At 36.2% G+C, this 16781-nt stretch overlaps 1 protein-coding gene across 3 annotated transcripts in view; it reads left to right on the top strand.

The window, feature by feature from the left end:
- The first annotated feature begins 5019 nt into the window (after positions 1-5019).
- The window catches only part of mRpL33 (mitochondrial ribosomal protein L33), a 69517-nt gene continuing 57755 nt past the window's right edge, over positions 5020-16781 (top strand). The window contains exon 1 of one of the 3 annotated variants that reach the window (XM_090395691.1): positions 5020-5075. The gene's annotated coding sequence lies outside the window, so the exon portion shown is untranslated. Of the gene's footprint in view, positions 5076-5113; positions 5261-5407; positions 5512-16781 lie in introns of those variants that run through there. The other 2 variants (XM_090395689.1, XM_090395690.1) reach the window with 2 other exon arrangements.

Below are 16781 nucleotides of genomic sequence, written 5' to 3'. Positions count from 1 at the left end.
ATAGTACATATTTGTCTCATAGTTTATGTTTTCTTAAATTACATGAATTACCTGAATTAAATAAAAATATTGTTTTCGTTGGATATGTCATTGTTGTTTATATAATTTTAAAAAAAAACAATTTCGGAACCTAACCCTACTTTTTGTATGTGATATAAGTCTCTTATAACGCATTTATATAACGCGGCATTTCAATGGATCTAACATCCGCTTTATACGGGGATTACCTGTACTTCAATTGACCATGGTGCCATACGTGAATTCCTGTTATTTCTTTTACAAAATGTAATTATTATATCTTCCTCTGTATAAGGGCCATACTTTTGGTCACATTTCAAAATCTATTTTTGATGATAGATTTAACGATTTCGAAAGGTCTAAATATTTTATTTCAATATTTAACAATTTAATGCCATTAACTATTAACGAACTTGCTTCGCTCTTGACCGATATTGGTTTAATGTTATTAGTTTTCCATTCTTGTCATTCATCATCATCATCATCATCATCACGAACCATGGGTTCACTGCCCGTTGATGTCTGATGCCTGTTTCACTATCTTCTTCCACTTTTTCTTTGTCCAGTGCACAGTGTCGCAGTTTTTGTACACCCATTCCACACCAGTCTTTTATGTCGTCTATCCATTCTCTGTATGGTCTTCTGTTTAAACCATCCAAAATACCAAAAATAAATGTCTTTATCTTCCGGTCCGCACTCATTCTACAGATGTGTCCAAACAATTGCAGCTTTCGTTTTATAATCTTCTGCATTAGATTCTGTTTTGGTTGTATCTTCTGATAGTTCTCTTCATTGGTGATTTTCTGTACCCTTCATCTTCCTGTAACAAGTTCTTTCAAATGCCAAAATTCTTTATTTTGTTTCTTTATTTATTACCCACGTTTCAGATCCGTATTGTACACCACTGAAGATGCATGTTTCCAGTGCTCTTAGTTTTGTTTGCAGAATGATCACTTTACTTTTCCAGATGTTATCCATGGCCTTGTAATTTGTTCTTCCGTTTGCGATCCTGATCTTTATTTCTTTTTTACAGTCCAAGTCATATGTTAGTTTACTTCCCAAATACGTGAATTGTTCTACATTTTCTATATCAGTTCCATCCACTTGTATCTTTTGTTTCATGTTCTTCTCACCAAATACCATTGTCTTTGTTTTTTCCACGTTCATAACAAGTCCAAATCTCTTTCCTTCCTCATTTAACAGTTTCAATGTTTTTTGTAGTTCTTTTTCGTCTTCTTCAATAATAGCAATATCATCTGCAAATCTCAGATTGTTAATTCTCATTCCGTGTACAGATATTCCTTTGGCATCTTCCTTCAATTTATCCATTGTTCTTTCTAAATGTGAGATGAAAATGTTTGGTGATATTCGGTCTCCCTGTCTAGTACCCCTGCTTGTTTTAAACCATTTCCCCAAATCATCACCTATTCTAACTGCTGCAACCGCATTTTGATAAACATCTTTTAATACAGCTATTAGTTTTTTTTATCAATTCCATAGGATTCCAGAACTGCTAATGTCACTTTCTGGTCAATACTGTCAAATGCTTTCTGAAAATTCTCATCATTGCTCCACCATATATACGGAGAAGACAAATCTCGATTAAAAGGATTTAATCGAGACTTGTGAAGTAATGTAACTTTTCGTCAGTAAAGTAATAAGCAACTAGCTCCTGCACCATTCTCTTATAAATCCACCTAGTCTTTGCCTAAAATCAAATCAAGAAATCCTTTCTGGTCCATGGACGAACTCTCTTCAGCAGCCTTACCAGCAACATCTGACATGTGGAGAGAACACTGGTCCATCAATCTCCCAACAAATAGTTTTCTGATTGAAGTTCCCTGTGCTCTGCATCCTCGTTTTGCCCTTCTTAGGAAGATTTTGTCATCTCGCAACAGAATCAGAACTAACCAGGAGGGCTACCTACTACATAAATGGAGACTGTCAGACCACCGTTAATGTGACTGTTCCCCTGTGGCCCAAACGATCACTCATACTGTGAATGACTGCTTAAGGAGCCAATTTCATGGTGATGGCCTCCAGGACATCCACGAGGTGACAGATGAGGCCCTGGATTGGCTTTCTGTCTGGACATTGACCAGAAATTATATAGCTGATTTTGCCATAAGAATAAATAAATAATTATTATTATTATCTTCAGCAACAACAGATCTGAGTGGTGTGAAGAGACTCCTCATACGAGTTCCCACTCTCACATGCACAGCTCATCATACCTCGACTTCACTCACCACACTGTCGGGTAATGCATTCCAATCACTTACAACTTTCCATGCAAAAAAATCTACTTCTCGTACTCACCTTATACAACTACCAGGGATGGCCTCTCGGTCTCCAGGTATTCTATGAAATATCTCATCCACGCTAATCTGGTAATTACTAACCCTTACCAACTTACATGTGTCGATCATCTACCCTCTTCCTTCTTGCCATTAGACTCTGTAATTTGAATTCTCTCAAACTATCCTCATGTTTCACATTCCAGAGACCAGAAAGCAACTTAGCCAATCATTTCTGATTCTATCCAACATGTCATCATCCTTTCGAAAACCTGGCGCCCCTGATTGTAATGACAGGGGTTCGATTCTCGATGTGACAAGGAAATCCTTATATGGGCTATATCAATTTGAAGGTGAGTTAGCAGATCTCATATGGCGACAGCAGGTATCTTCTCCCGGAAACTGGGGTTTTTCGTCCCATATACAGATAAATCGGCCTTCAGAACACACAATTTACAAATGAAAATAGTGTTGTTGGTGATGATGGTTAGTAGATGGGATTAATGGTAATAGTGTTGTAGTAGGAGAATTAAGTAGTAGTGGAGATGGTCAGATATATATTTACAAAAGTAGAGTAAAGTTTCCTCCTGCGATGAGCCCTTGGACTCCATGATGATATCATGTAATAATCTTTCCATACGACTTTTTCCATTTGAGATTTGAGTGTTTCACTTATTTTCTCAAACTCTTCGATCTTACGTTTAAGAATTTGCTGTTCTTCCATTCAGCTAACACATCAAATTTAATGCACGCACGCACGTACACACACACACACACACACACACACACACACACACACACACACACACACACACACACACACACACACACACACACACACACACACACACACACACACACACACACACACACACACACACACACACACACACACACACACAGAGTTCCAAACATTTCTTTGACGATCTCGTTATTGTATTGTAAATAATGTTCGTAATCCTTAAACTTTTGGTTGAATTGCTCCGTTTGGGAATTAAGTATTTCCTTTAGCATGTTATTAAAGAAATCTAAATTATCAATATCAAGTACAGTGAGGTTCAGAATTGACTTACTTTTCCTCATTTTGATACGGGATTGATTTTTGCTTCTCAGTATTGTGGACAGCGTCATTCGGTGCATTAATTAATCCATTTCCCTTTCAGGTGCTTTCGGAAAATTCACTTCCAGAGATCTGGACTGTTTCCATATAGGGAAACAGTCTAGATCTCTGGGAGGGTTTTTAATTCCCATAAATTGAAGGAAATCGATCTTAAAACCCACACTATTTTCAGACAGTAAACATAGTATTAGGATTATGGACCACAAGATGGCGGCAGTTGTCAGCCGGCTATCTTCACTGGATACCATGTATAATTCTTGTTCTTTTTGAGCCAGCTATCTTTGGCCAATGGTGGGGATTGAACTTCCCCCTTAGTTCCCAAAATTTATACAGTATAAAAACGGTCTCGCCTACTTCCAATAAGAAAATAAAAGGGGTTAGCTGATTAAGATTAACCGATTGGATTATTAAAAATTAATACTATTGTACTCATGAAGTTAGAAGGCTTACTAACTGGGGAACCCATTACTCACACACTACTCATTATTCACACAACACTTAGCATGACTCTCTTTAAATTCATTCGCTGATAATGCACAGCCTGTGTAGCTCAAAGGATGTGGAGTTTGCATACCACGGCGCTTGACCGCACGAAGGAAGTCTTCTTGGTTTCGCATCTAGTCGGGGACTAGAAGAAATTTTTCTAAGCCTTTTTCGATCGGTTTCCGAGTTAGTCGATCTCTCGCACTGGCAAGCGGATTTTTTCTCCCGGAAACTCAGGTTTTTCGTCCTGTAAACTCTAGAAAATCGACCTAGAACCCACATTATTTCAGACATTAAATACAAGAGTTAGGGTTAGAGACCACGTGATATCGAGACTTGCAGAGCCAATCTCTCTTCACTGCGTGCCGCTTAATTAGTGATAGCCTTGGGCAAGCTATCTCTTATTGGGTACCAGTGGAGATTGAACTGCCCACTCAGTCTCCAAAAGTTAGATAGGGCCAACGGCCTCGCCTATTCCCTATATACGGGAATAAAAAGGCGTTAGCTGATTTTTTTTATGCACTCACAAACCCCTCAACTCATCACATATTACATTTTTCCACGGTTTACTCCTCAATTTCTCCCTTCCTGTCAGTCCTCAGCATTGATCAGATCCCTTATATGCTTCTCGTAAGTTCAATTCCAGTCGCCGACTAGAATTGAAACAGTCCAGATCTCTGGACCGTTTCAATTCTATTCGGCGACTGGAATTGAACTTAATATTCTTCTGTCGGTTTAGTGCCGTGGGCGGCATACACCACTTCCAAAGGGGTTCACAGGCTACCCGAATTTTTAATAATATTATTATTATAATTTCTTTCGTGATTTAATTAATGTTAATTTAATATTAACATTATTAAAGGACGAATTTTTGATTCTTAAGCAAATATGTTAATATGTTGAGTTTTTGTTTCCAGATATGACATAATGATATGGATGTTTTGCTTCGTCAAATCTGCTATTTGAAAATCACAAAAATTTGACGAACACGTACTGACTTACCTAAGTTTCTCTTTTCGAAACTGAAGACAATACCAAATAATTTAGTAGATTTTGATTTAGAAGAAAACTGCGTGTTAACACTCACATAGTCGGTTAATAGGAATCCAATACTTTGGATGACGAGAGTATAATATATTTATTATCAGGGAATAGCGGTAGGTAGTTCAGCGTACTCTCACTGATAGTTGGATTTTGGAAAGTAATCAGAAAACGACAGTTTGAAATCTGTGTTTTGTTTCAGTAGGGATAATAATTTTAAAGAACTTAAATTATTTTTTACAGAAAATTAATATTTTCGACAGCCTCCACTCATACAGTACACGTTGAGTCCATTATACTCGTAGGTTTGACGTAAATGACTTCATTCATTTATACAAAAAAATAAGGGCTCTTATTACTAATTTCACGTGACAACCCCTTATCTTTTAATATCATCGAAAAAGATTAAATAAGCATGGCAAATATTTTGGTTTGCTACGCCTTTTAAATGACTGAAGTCAGGCGAGTTATCTATTAGTGAATGTGACTGCTTGAGTTTACCAAGCATACAGTGTAGCCCACTTTCCTGCTTAGACAAAATGAATCTAATGTGTAAAAAAGATAGATATCTTAAAATAACATAATTATATATTGTAAAACTGTTTGTACTTTGTTCTTAAGTCTTTAATATTGAATGACATAGTTTTGTTGCAATATTCTTATTGCCAAAGAATACATACACAAATTTTTGAGTTCAAAAAAACTAAATTAATATTCATAAGCATCATTCAAGATTTCGTATGTTTAAACTTTAAGAAATATTTCAAATTCAGTATGGTTGTATCTTTTTTAATACAATATCGAGTTTTGTGCTTCGATCTGGTCACAGTAATTTGAAGGGTATGAAGCAACCTTGTTGTGATGGATGACAAAAATGATATCAGTAATGTACAGTAATGGCATGCAGAATGTGGTGAATAGAAGACAGGGGGGGGGGATATGATTGAGACATTTAAGTTGTTGAAGATTTATTATCAGTTTAATCCTGAAGAGATTTTTACATGTAGAACAGTAGAAGCATGGAATGCATTGCCTGAGAGGTTAGCAAAAGTACAGATGGTGGATGAGTTTAAGGAGTGGTATGATAGACTTTCTATTAACTTCTCACAGTGAGTCTTATGACTGCATGGAGGTCAGGAAAAATAATATTGTTATCCACCAGTGGTACTAAAATTTGTGTTTTGTAATAATTAGGTTAATGATGATATACAGTATTCTTAATATCTTATTGTATACTGTATATTAGTGGTCAAGTAAGTGAAGTAAAATAAATAAAGCAAAATATAACAAGAACTGCAGATGAAAAAGAGGTTATGGGAGAAGGGTGAAAGCAGTTGTATGAGGAATATCACTCAGGCCAGGAAAGTGACTAGCATAGTAAGAAATAGGAGGAGTGAATGTGCTAGAATGATATTGGATGAAAATGGGAGTTTTCATCTAATATCATTTTCTGCATCAGTCACAAGTGACTGATGCAGAAAATGTAATGGAGTTATCCATTGATAATTTTATTGACCTATTTCATCCTGGAAAAGTTGGTTTTATTACTATAGGGATGAGAAGAGTTCGAGGTTTATAAGTGCTTGATGAAAGTGTGTTTCAAATACTATCCAGTCTGGCTACCTTAATATCCAGAGATTTCACTACATTTTTTAAGAGAATATGCTAAGGAATTGCATCTCCATTGGTCTGGCTTTTCACTCGTCAAACTATAGATCAGTTAGTATTTCTTCTGTAGTTAGGATTTAGTAATATGACCACCTTTTATAATAAAGTAACAAGAGCATTTAATGAGGGAAAAGGCATATACTGTTTTGTTTTTTCTCACCAAGGCATTGTGAAATTTTGGCAGAGTGCTACATGGAATATTAGTTTGAGGGACTACATTAGATAAAAGTTTGAGATCCACCGATAGAGGGTACTGTGTTAGTAGAACTGTATTAGAGGAAGTGGACGAGACTAGGGAGCTTGGGATGATGACTGATAGAAATATGAAGGACATAACACAGGTTGGTGAAGATAACCCTGAGGATTACCTCAATATTTAGAATGAAACCGACTAGCAGAGATACGATTCCCATTGTATAAATCACTGATCAGACCACATCTGGATTACTGTACTCAAATCTGATCACTAGATTTGAAGGGAATAAATTAGCCTTTGAGAAGTTGCAGAAGCATATAACAAAAGAGCGATATCAGGAATGTACAAAGTTAGTTATGAAGATTGACTTAGTTAGGGCATGGAGACCACTGAGTTTGGTGAATAGCAGATGAAGAGGTGATGATTAAGATATTTAAGCAGTTGAGAGATCTTTTGTATGGTAAAACAGGGGGGAACGAGCAAGGACAAAAACCATCCCTAGACGTTGCAAATGGAAGTAGTGAACATGAGCGGTGAGAAGTGGCTTTTTTTTTTTTTTTTTTGCATGGAGAGTGGCTGGACCATGGAATGCATTGCTTAATAGGATTATGAGAGCAGGAACGGTGAATGAGTTAATGGAGTGGTATGATTGACTTTGAGTTGTCTAAGATGCAATTCTCAAGATGATTATTGTGACCCCATACAAGTCCTGAATAATAAAGTATTTATGGAGTAAAGTAATAAAGTGGTATTTGTGTGTTTAAGAAGTATGATAAGTTTTGTGTGATGATGATTATTATGGGTCTTCTAAAATGAATCTTCTGACTATACAGATACATGTATAGTAATAATAATAATGCAATATTTATAGTATGATCCATTTTAAGCTGTTAAATATTATAATGCTTTGTACTGTAAATTTATGAAGTTTAAACATCCTTTAAGAACATACTATGATATTTGTAGAAAAAAGAAATTGCATTGATAATCTATAGCATTTATCAGTCATAATATCAGAATGATAATATTTCATTGCCTATGTGTATCATTATACTGAAAACTATGCTGTACTTTGGATTTTGTGATCTCAAAATCCAATACACAGCATCACAAAAAGAAGTGCTAAAATCCTGAACACCATGAAAAGCCAAATGCATCTGAACCAAATAGCAAACCATAAAATTAATCTCTCTCTCTCTCCCCCCCCCTCTCTCTAGAACACCTACTGTTAAGAAACACATGAGAAAATGGTAAAATAGAATTGGACTGGGTGAATTCTTTCATTATTGGATTGCATTTGAATGGGTTTGGTGTAGGGCATTTAGAAAGGCTATTGTTTTCTGAGAAGGCACAGAGTCAAAAAGTTAATGTTGTAAATGATCAGAGTCTACTTGTGAAGAGTGAGACGCTCACAGTTCGTGAGAGTGATCATTGAGGTGCTTGTTTGGGAAGTGATGAAACAAGAAAAGGTTACTGCCAAAAATGGATGTATATGTGTAAGTACAAAGCAGGTGATTATTGGAAGTTTTGTAGTCAGTATCAGATGAGTATCAGACGTTGAGTAGAGGAGCTGAGCAGAAAAGATGTTGACAATGCATGGAAACCTACATGGCAATATCTGACAAAAGTAACGTGTAACTGCATACCAAGTTTAAGCAAGTAAGTAGGAGTGAAATGGATGAATAGTGAAATCAAGTAAGCTGTGCTGGGAAAGAAAATGCTATGGAGGTTGTACAAGACAGTTGGTGGTGATTGGATCCATGAAGAGTATAAAGTGCAGGCTAGAAAGCTGATGAGCATGGTAAAGAAAGAATAAGTGCAGTATGAGAGGAGATTGGCTAGTTAGGTGAAGGTTAATTCAAGTGAATTTTTCTGCTATATGGCAAGCAGGAGAGAGAAAAATTATGGCAGACTAACATTGGTGGATAGTCATGGCAGCAGACTAACTGCAAAGGATATGGTGGAATTATTGAACGAGCACTTTATCAGCATATCTCATACTGGTATTAACGATCCTGTACAATATATAGAAGAGAAACAAGTGTTAGGAGAATTGGAAGTGAAAGAAACAGAGGTGTATCAGATGTTGGTTGGGTTAGATTAGATATGAATAAGGCTGTGGGAATGATGGCATATCACCACATATTTTTAAAGAATGCGCACCACATTTGGATGTACCCTTAACCTGGTTATTTAATTAAATTCTTGCAGTGGCTTCCTAAGGAATGGAAAGAAGGCAAAATAGTACCACTCCACATGGTTCTAGGACAGAAGTTTCCAATTATAGACCATTCTGTATAACTGCAGTCTAACATATTTTTCCTATCTTTCCTTTAAACTCCTCGGTATCTCTTTTCTAGGTACTGTGTCATATGCCTTCTCTACATTTATAAAAATGACATGTAGTGGCCTTTGTCCTTCCATGTATTTTTCAGTCATCTCCCTCAGAATAAATACTGTATTCATAGTTCCTCTTTGAGGCATAAAACCAAACTGTTCTTTTACAATATTAACTTCTTCTCTCAACCTTTTTTCTATGATTCTTTCAAATAACTTTATCATATGAGACGTAGTTTAATTCCTCTATAATTACTACAGTACTATATATCTCCTTTTCCCTAATATATAGGTACCATCACACTCTTTTTCCATTCCTCGGGAATTACCTCGACTGTAGATCTCCTTCAACACATTATTATTATTATTACATCCTCCATGGAGTCGATAAACTCATTGTGGGAGGTTCATTCAACTGATAACATATTTATCATATAGAATCTTAAAGATCTTAACACTCCTTGCATTAACAACACATTCTGGTAATGCATTCCATTCACTGACACTTCTCCATGTAGAAAATCTACTCCTCACACCCTTCTTCACCACACTTTTACATATTATACTTCCAGGAATGACATCTAGTTCTTCCCCTCTCATCTTCTACTCTTTTTATAATCCCCTCTGGATTAATCTGATAAAATCCTCTCACCAACTTAAATGTCTCTATCATATCACCTCTCTTCCTCCTATCCACCAAACTCTGCAGTCCACATCTCTTCAACCTCTCTCCATAACCCATCAGGATCACCTTCTTTTTAAATGCCCAACTAATTTGCCTAAACATTTCACAATCGGTATTCTCTGCATTCCCTGGCCTATAACTCATCCTGTCAGCTATACTAACTTGTTTATTTCAACTTCAACCACACAGATTCAAAATCTGTGCATGTACCATCAACTTCCACTTTTTGCAAACACAATTCCTCTGCAATCATTAACAACGCTTCCCCCTCCTCTTTTCACATTTCTATCCTTCTGGAAAATGATATGTCTTCTAATTTTATTCCCGACATCACATCCTCCTCAGACAACCAAGTTTTGCTTATTCCAATTACTTTTGGACATGTCGTCTTAACCAACCACAAACTCAGCTCTTTTGCTTTTAATATTCTTTACATTTGTGTATAAACATAACAAAATTACTGTGTGTTGGAGGCCATCCTACCAGCACCAACATTCTCTATTCTGGCTGCTATACTACACCCCTCTTGACCACTCTTGTTTCCCTGATCCTGACTGTGATTTCCATTCTTTTTATAACCTGTTTCATCCTTGCCTTTATGCATTTCATCTCCTTGTGCTGTTGCAACCACATCTTCAATTTCATATCTATCTTCCTCCTGCTGTACAATCTGTTGATTGTATTCCACATTAACACATTCCATATTAATTCATTGCTTTCATCTTCTAATGCTCTCCAGACCTCTACTGGTATTTCCTCTGGTCCAGCAGCCTTTCCACTCTTCATTTTGGCTATCACTCTCACCACTTCCCCTCAATCAATTCCCCTAGTCATTCCTTCATTTGGTACAGACAACTCCTCAAAATATTCCTTCCACCTGATCTGAATACATTTGGATTTTCTTATTATAATTTCATCTGCTTCACTTTGAAGATTGCTTTTATCTGATATTTAGCCCACCTGTAAACCTTCTGTTGTTTCTAATTCATTATACACATTTTTATATGCTTTTGCACCACTACTTTTTTTTTTGCTTCTTTCTTCTTTTCTCTAGAATTCATGATCTTCATCCCTCTGAGAGACATCCCAAACTTTCTTTGCTGCTTTCTCCCTTTGCATCGCTGCTTGTACATTTTCTTTCCCCACCAGCTTTTCTTGTTTTCTCTTATCTTGTCTGATGTTTCTCCTTGTCACATTTCCTGATTGTGTCTGTGTTGCCACCATTGCTGGATGTCATTGAAATCTCTTTTTATCTCCTTATAAAAGTAACACTGCAGATGTTAATTCCCTTCAGAAAGATTTGAATAGACATTTTTTTTTACTTGTACAAAGGAGTGGAGTTGTAGTTTTAATATCAATAAGTGCAAGATGTTGCATTTTGGAGTGCAGAAATATAAGGCTATGTACTATATCAATGGTGCCATTCTGCAGGAAGTGGATGAGATTAGAGATTTCGTTGTGATGGTTGACAGTAGACTGGAGTTTAGAGTGCGTGTTGCAAAGGCTGCACATCGTAGTGATGCTATGATAAGTACTCTGACACATAGGGATAAGGAAGTAGTTGTGTCCACTGTATAAAGCACTAGTCAGACCACACTTGGACTATTGTGCTCAAATCTGGTCACCTGATTTTCAGTGTGATGTGGAGACATTGGAGAGGGTCCAGAGGTGAGTGAGTAAAACAATATGAGGACTGGATTGCTGGCTATGGAGAGAGAGAGAGGATAAAAAAAATGTGGATTGCAGAGTTGGGCGGATAGGAGGAAAAGAGATGATATGATAGACATTTAAGTTAGTGATAGGATTTTATCGGATTTATTCAGATGAGATTATAAAAAGAGTAGAAGGTGAGAGGGGGAAAAGCCAGAGATCATCCCTGGAAGTTATGTAAGAATGTGGTGAAGAGGGTGTGTGAGGAGTAGATGTTTTACATGGAGAATTGTCAGTGGATAGAATGCATTGCATCGTTAGTGCAAGGAGTGTTAAAAATTTTAAGATTCGGTATGATAAATGTTATCAGTTGAATGAACCTCCCACAGTGAGTCTGGCAACTCCATGGAGGGTGCAATAATTTTTTTTTTTTTTTGACAAAGTTTGTTATCTTCACATATACAGATTATTTACAAATATACAATTTGAGTGTTACTGTTACATTTTTGTTCGCTACAAATATTCCATACTTAATGTTAAGTGAATATCTTATTTAATGTGTGTAAATAATAATACTAACAATGTATTTTACATTTTTTCCCTTATATGTTTATGATGATTCATTTAATGTATTGAGAGAGAGATTTTTCAAAATAACGATATTAGATGTGGAATAATTTTACATAAATATATACATAATTGTTTGCTGCATTTTGTTATTTACATTTATATTTCAATTTGCAGTTCATTTTAATTTACAAATTATATTTAGAGTTTATTTTTGTTATCAGTAGGGAATGCTGAATGGATTCATTTCACTTTTTAACATCGCTATTTTTTTGAATGAATAATAATAATAATAATGTTTGTTTGAGTGACATTTCTGCTTTCATCCTTAAAGTTTCTGCAGAGCTTATGCGAGGAAGATAACAGATGGTGTTGGTTTTGTTTCAATACCCGTTGCAAGCCAGATATAAATTTAACTGTCTCTTTGTATGTGCTTAGAAACTTATATATGTGTGTGTGTGTGTGTGTTGAGAGAGAGAATGCTTTTTTCAGTTAATGTGTAGAGGCGAGTACACATGCCCACAGACTACCACTGCTAGAGCACAGTTTAACTTTTTTTTGCAAGGGGGGGGGTATATATAAGAGAGCTTTCCCTCTAATTTTCAGTCTCGCTATAATATTTATATAGCACCTGTTTCAGCTCTCTGTAGGTCCCTAGGTTTCTGTCGTCGAATGGCAGTTTGTTTATCATGTCAAGTATGTAGAAGTTTTAGGTAGCTTTTCTATAGTGATTATTATACTTATATGTTATGTAGTTTATTGACTGTGGTCTTGTTATCTGATATGTTGTTCTCTGTAGTTACTCTGTAGGTTGGACTGAAGTAATGTTTTAACATGATTGTGTAGTGGCATAATTGTTTCACCTTAAATATTTTGTGTTCTCTCCTTGCTGCCAGTATAAGTGTGGGCTGTTCACTTTGTTCCCAGAATATCAGTTTTACCATTTTATTTTGCAATCTGTTAAGTTTGTAGTCTGTGTGCAGAATGCTTATGATGTAATTGCATATGTTAAAATGTTTTCACATAATGCTTTATAAATTGGTATTTTTGTGTGTCGGAGCAATGTCTTTTAATTGGTATGGTTTGCTTGCTATTATCCTGAAATTGTTGTGTAGATAATTTGTATGGCTATTCCAACTTTGATCAGCATTGAAGGGAAGAGTCCTAGATAACGTGTTGATTTCACTTGTGTGATGGTTGTGGTTTTAGGATCAGTGCTTTGTATAGGATGTTGGATAGTGAGATATTTAGTTTCTGTAGGTGGGGTTTGAAGGTTTTTGAATATCATTAGCTTTGTTTTTTCAGGGTTTATATATATGCCATTTTCAGCTAGCCAGTTAGTAATTTGATTGATGTTCTGTTGCATATTTGTGTAAGTGATATTTACATTGTTATGAATGGATACTATGGCCGTGTCATCTGCATATTGGAAGATTTTACTTTTTAGGGGAAGATGGCTAATATCGTGTGTGTGTGTGTGTGTGTGTATATGATAAAAAGAATGGGAGATTGAACAGCTCCTGTTACTGGTACCTCTTTGCTCTGCGCTGATCCTATATGTATGATGTCCTTTCTGTTTTTCATGTATGTTTTGAACCACTGGAGTAGATGACCTCTGATTCCGACATGTGTCAGTTTGTTCAACAAGGCTTTGTCTGTTAGTGTGTCAAATGCTTATGTTAGGTCAATAAAAACGACTAATACTATTCTGTTTTTATCTAATGCAGTGTTTATTAGGTCTGTGAAATCTTCCAGGAGTGTTGCTGTTACTTTATTTTTTTGAAAGCCATATTGTGTTTGTGGGATGATTTGGAATTTTTCAATGTATGTGAAGAATTTGCAATACACAATACACTCCATTATTGGGTATAATAGAATAATTTCTGATAATATGGCATTAAGTATTTGGACAAGTACATTGAAGTATTGTCGTGAGTTCCATTCAGACCCTTGACTACTGGTTTTTTTAATCCAGCTAGCTTTCATGAGGTTAACTTTTGTTGGGCTGTTAGTAAGTCTTACCATGATGGAGAAAGGGAGGGGTTTCTCCAACCTCTGCAATTTGAAAAAACCCTTCTCTTTTCCTTTTTTGAGGTAATCTATGTACCGACTGAATATCCTTTGATTCTATGGGCTTGCCAATTTTCTGGCTTAGTTGGATTACCCTGTCTTTTAAATGTTCAGTAGCAATTTCTTGGAACCATCTGTGCATTTCTCAAAAGGCTATGTGGATATCTCCTTGAGTGACACTAAATGAATAATGATGAATCAGGTGTTAACTCAGCTACCAGTTGGTGAAATCAGCAAAGATTGTCAAAATCTCCATACCCATATCCATCATTACTTTTTTTGTTTCTTTTTTAATGTCACTCTCACCCATGAATGGTTGGAAACCTATATCATTTTTTTAGTGCTGTGGGTGGAGTAAAGGTTAGATAATCTGGAAACCTTTTCTTAGAGACCAGATGGAATTTTTTCAGGCCACTACAGAATTTCTGTAAACTAGGTGGCATTCTAATAACCATCATCATCATCAAATTCCTGCCATATACCCTCAAGGGGTGTACAGGATATGATAGTACTACATGACAAATTTACATCATTACTAACTTCCTATCTACAATTTTCCTCCAAATCTGTCTGTAACTTGTCAAGACTCCAACATTATTAGATCTTATATTTCCATCGTCTAGGGCACTTTGTATCGTATCAATCCATCTATATCTTGGTCTTCCTCTGAGTCGTTTTCCTGCCAACCTGGCGGAGAACACTTGTTTTTCTAATCTTTCCTCGCCCATTCTGTTGAAGTGTCCATGCCATCTTAGATTAGCTCTGCTAACACATTCCTGGATGCTGACAATGTCAAGTTCTTTCCTAATATCCTCGTTTTTAAAATGATATTGCCATTGATGCCATCTGTTCATGCCTCTAATTTTTCTCAGGACTCATATCTGCGGTCTCTAGTCTTTGGTCAAGTGTTTTACTTCTGACCCAGCTCTCAGATCCATACGTTAAAACTGGTTTGAACACGGTCTTGTATACAGCTAATTTAGTGTTCTGACTAATTTCTCTCTTATTCCATATGAATTTATTCAGTTGACTTCCTATCATACCAACTTTGTTGATTCTGTTGTCTATTTCAATATTTAATTTACCACCTTCACTAAAAATCGTGCCTAAGTAGCTGAAATTTTTTACTTGTCCTACAGGTTCTCCATTAACAATGCAGTTGACATTTTCAGTGACTCTGCCTATTTTCATTGTCTTTGTCTTTTTATTGCTGACCTTCATACCATATCTATTACAACAGTTATTCGATTTGGTCAGGGAATCTTGCAGACTTGTAACAGATTTATTTAGAAGTATAACATCGTCTGCATAAAGCAAAGAGCTGACATTAACATCTCCAATTTTGATATCAGGTTTAATACCACTTTCCTTCATAATGTGATCCATATAGATAATGAATAAAAGAGGAAATAATGTGCATCCTTGTCTCACATCAGATTTAACATTAAACCATCTTCCAGTACTTCCTTCAATCCTAACTGCTGATTTACAACTCAAAAATACTAAGTATTGCTTCTCTCTTGCCACCTTGTCATATGCCTTTTCCAGATCTACAAAACTTAAATAATTCCATGATTTCTCAAAATTTGTCGTAAAGTGAAGATCTGATCCTGACAGCCTCTATTTGGCCTGAATCGAGCTTGTTCTTCACCAAGCTTTTCTTCCACAATTCTTCTCAACCGTTTCTCAAGTATACTAGCATAAATCTTACCAGGAACACTCAGTAGAGAAATATCTCTGTAATTCTCATATTCAGTTTTATTTCCCTTTTTATATATGGGTACTATGAGAGCTCTACTCCAATCGTTGGGAATTCGTCCCTCTGTCCACGCCTTCTGAACTATGCAGTGCAGCCACTGTAAGACTTTTATAACACCATACTTCAGCATTTCTGGTCGAATATCATCTTCCCTGCTGCCTTTCCACATTTCAAGCCTTTGATGGCTTTTTCTACTTCAAGTATGGATATGTATTCCTGACTGTTTGCCTGTTGAGTATTTTTTACCACTGTGCTATCACTGCTTGATTCATTTAGCAATTTATTAGAGTAATTATCGAAAAGATGGTGGTGACAGTATGCACAAGCAAATAGAAGAAATGGGTGGAAGGAGGGTGATTATTATGGGAGATTTCAACTATGGTCGCATTGATTGGAGTGAGGAGAGGACACACGGAAGGAAGGAACTGGATTTTATGCGGTTATTAAAAGATAACTATCTCTCTGACCCCTAGTATTTTCCATTACATGCGACAGCATGTAATGGAAAATACTAGGGGTCAGAGAGTGCTTGACCTAGTAATTACATCTGAGGATTTGGCTGTAACAAATATGACCACATTGCCACCAATCGGTGAGAGTGATCATAGGGTCTTAACTTGGGAGGTGGCTAAAGGTGTAGAATTTTCAATTAAGACAGGGTACATGTGGAATTATCGGGCTGGAAAGTATGACAAGCTTAGGAGGTTGATTGGTTCAGTGCCATGGCATGTACAACTACAACGACTAGAAGTTGATAGTGCATGGGAGGTAGTTAAGAAGTGCTTGCATGAAGCAATGGCTGACTGTATACCTAGAGTCCGAATAATAAATCAAGTAGGGGTTAAATGGATGAATAACACCATTAAGCTTGAGCTGCAAAAAAAGAAACA

This window comes from Typopeltis vanoorti, chromosome 7 (genome assembly GCF_054136105.1).
Source record: "Typopeltis vanoorti isolate ZY-2024b chromosome 7, IOZ_Tvanoo_1.0, whole genome shotgun sequence".
Lineage (NCBI taxonomy): Eukaryota > Metazoa > Arthropoda > Arachnida > Uropygi > Thelyphonidae > Typopeltis > Typopeltis vanoorti.
This window is presented reverse-complemented; position numbering and strand designations above follow the sequence as displayed.